Raw genomic sequence first — 3,781 nt, 5'->3', positions numbered from 1 at the left:
GGAATAGGAAAGGAGCGGTGTATAAAATTTCAAAGAGGCAAAGAGATAGAAAGTGACAACAGAGTGGGAACAACAAGAGATCCTTTTTAAAAAGTTCAGAGAGATCACAGGAATGTTTAGGTCTAGGATTGGTGTCTTTCAGAGTAAAACAAGAAAATATCTGACGGAAGAAACAGGTGAAAGAAAGATGGAAGGACTGCACTGAAACTATACAAATGTGATAGCAATATGATGGCAATTAAAAAAAGAGATTATGAGCAAAAATCAATCGTGATAGAAAGTGAGGTACGTCGAGCCTTGAGGGAGCTGGAAAATGGAATAGCTCCAGGTGCTGATGAAATTCCAATAGAACTCTTTCAGGTATTTGTGAAGGATTCAATCAAAATTCAACATCTATTTGTACACAGATCTGGAGCAGGATTGTATGGCCCAAAGATGGACGCAGTCAGTCTAAATACTTGGGGGATGAAAGAGCGAGGATGCAAGAGAATGTTCAAATAACTGAACCCTTGCCTTGATTTCACTTTCCAGCAAGATTTTACTAAAGATCATTCAACACGAAATACAAGGCTTCATTAAACGAGAATTGCCCTGCGAGCAAGCAGGTTTCAGAAGAGGAAGAGGTACTAGAGATGAAATCTCAAATCTGAGGTGGATCACGGAAAAGGCAAGGGAATGTCAAAGGAAGATGTATTTCTGTTTTATATATTTTGGCAAAGCCTTCGATTTTGTTGATCATGAATTGATGTGGATTATGCTGAGAGAAATCTGAATGTCGGAGCACCTGATATGTCTGATAAGAACCCTGTACAGGTACACTAAACAAGAAGTTGCAGTAAGAACAGAGGATGGAGAGACAGCATGGTTTGGAATTGGAAAAGGGGTCAGATGGGGGTGCATTCTCTCCCGTTACTTGTTCAATCTGTAAAGCGTACAATACAAAGTGTTTTCACACAATAAAAGCCACTTTGAATTGAGCTGAATTTATGTTATTTTGAAGGAACTGCACAGGACACATGACCGATGACGTCATTGGTATCAAACTTGTTTTCTTCATGGCTGGTCGATCATATATATGATGTCTCGCATCATTCGATTAAGTGGTTCAAGAGAAGGATTTTTTTTTTTAGTTTTCATTCAATGCGATATTGCTGTCAAACCAATGTGACCGATGACATTTTAGCGATCAAACTTTTATCCCCATTGGTCCACGATGATAACCTTAAAGTTAAAGTTTCATGTCCATTGGTTCAGCGATTTGAAAGTTAACATGGCTTAAATTCGACATGGCTTCCAGACCATGTGACCTATGAGGGTTAAATTCTCAAACTATATTTCACATGGCGAATCGATCATATGCATGAGGATCAGAAGAGTTTGAGTGACTGAACTTCCTCAAGAAGATTGTTAAGAAAGTAGATAGGGGGGTTTGCCTTTCGGAGAGTGAGAGATTTGTCAGGATTGTGTTACGGATTCGTTGCTTCCACCTTTGTTGTTATTATATACTTGTAAGATTTTTAGTTTCAAGTAATATTGTTGGTAACATTTCTGTGTGAAATGGAGATGACTTTGATAAAAGGTAAAAATAAATGTTTGTGAAGGAAAAAGGAAAACGCGGCAAAGAAACAGGAAGAGGAGAGAGGAGACGGCCATGAAAGATACAGCCGTGAGTCGCATCAAGGCTGTGAGCGGACTTTTTTTTATATTGGTCGCGAATGAGTTGAGGCTTCCCGTGAAAGGGATTGCCCGAGACATCGTCCTATATTGCGATTGCAATTAAACCCGTGTCTCAGGTTTTATTACCAAGCATGAGCTATTGTTGGCGGGAAAGCAAAAGCCTCCATTGCAGGCCAATCGGCCATTTTTTTCCTCGAAGAGGCCGTCTGCCTGGTGCTTTGTGTTTTGTCGTTGGGATTCCCATATCGACATCATCGTGTGGATCCCCGTTGGTTTCAATATCGGCTCAGTTCCCATATCGACCTCTCACCTCGTAACTCCTTGTTCGCAGCCGCGCCGATAACTGCCCGTTCTTGTCGTTCTGCATGATTTCAACCTTTACCCAGTGTGGGCATTCGTGCACGGACTTTGGGAATGTTACATTCCACTCACGTTTGGCGTGTCGTGAGTTTATTGCTTTGAGAGAATTGGGTGAATGATGGTACCATCACATGTATTGTTCGTTTGATGCAAGTGATATTTTCATTGTACTTTCTTCAAGAGTGTTATTATTGTGTATGTGAGAGTTCTTAATACAAATACTTGTTTTGTTCTACAATTGCATTGGTGTGATTTTACCGTGGTTTATTAGAACACTCAAAATAACATATCTATCTGCCGTGTTCCCACGCAAGACTCTGAGGGGCACCGTAACCGGAGTTTGGGGCGGTAACACATTACAATTGAGACATATTCCAAGTGTTTGGCCCGCTTGGGATTTTGTCAAGGTTTGAAGAGAGAGAAGAGGCAACATCCTGCCTGTCTAAAGGATTATGGATGTCACGGCTGAGGGTGCAGTCATCAGCAAATAGATAAAAAGGATTTTCCAGAGTCAGAGAGATCGTTGATGAAGTGTTTGCACTTAATGACCCTTGGGAGACAAACACATAGGTTGCCAGGGTGGCCATCACCCTATAATTGGCGAGGGGGATACATATTATGATTTTAGCAACTCAATTTAGGAGGCAAATTGAGTACCAATTCTCCTACCTTACAAAAAAAAAATTGCAGTTATACCTTAATTAAACTAATATTCTTTTATTTAAAATATATTTTAAAGGGATTTTCTTAAAACCTGGAAAGTCAAATGTCCAGTTGGTCTGGTGGGGATGTCACTGCACTAACATCAGAAAGGTTGTGGGTCCAAGTCGATCAGAAGGAAGTACCACTAAGGATTTGCATTGTAAAGATTCTGGAAAATTAGTCTCATGGGTATTATGACGTCACAAACGGATTGTCAGTAAAAGCCCAGAGGGCTCGTGAGTGACCTTCGGCTGAGGGAGTAATTTGTTCGCTCGGCTTGGTCTAGTCCACGTGTGATCCCATTGTACACTTTGTGCTCGACTCTTAAGGTCCTCGGGACAACTTGGGATGGGCACTCAAGTGCTACTAAAGAAACTGGAGTGCTGCCAACAATGCAATCCTCTCAGCTAACTGAATGGAAACGAACGATCACCTCACACCTCTGAAGTTCGCCATATATTTAAAAACAATTTTAAGGATATTTGAACGCTCTCCCTCCACCTTCCTCTTCAAAATTCCCAGATCCACTTCTGCATATAATATAGTCTATATTGCGGATACCACAAAGTTCATCAGTGTTGCATTAAATGATTTTCTGCTTTGGTGACAAATACCTGTAATTTTCTGCTTTGGTGACAAATACCTGTAATTTTCAGCTTTGGTGACAACTACCTGTAATTTTCTGCTTTGATGACAAATACCTGTAAGGCTTTAGCATTTACAAATATTTTTCAGACTCTAGTGTTTTAAATCAGCACGGTTACAAATCCCTGATATATTTTCCAGCCAGAAACGTATCCTCGGGCATAAAGGCCTTTGAGCAAATATTCCCCCTATGACGTCACAGGATGTGACGCTCATCGTGCGTTCCACTTACGATAGGGAATTGCGCTTTGCCAGTGGCACCGATGAAAGTTTGTGTATACCATAACTAGCAGGAGTTGCCGGGGGAGGGGGAGCAGAAGAGGGAGGCGTGAGGAAGGGAGTGGGGGGAGTGGAATGGGAGTGGAAGGGGGAGGGGAGTGGAAAGGGGGGGGGGAGT

The sequence above is a fragment of the Myxine glutinosa genome, chromosome 12, assembly GCF_964187855.1.
Source record: "Myxine glutinosa chromosome 12, kmMyxGlut1.1, whole genome shotgun sequence".
NCBI lineage: Eukaryota > Metazoa > Chordata > Myxini > Myxiniformes > Myxinidae > Myxine > Myxine glutinosa.
Note: the sequence above shows the minus strand (reverse complement) of the source record.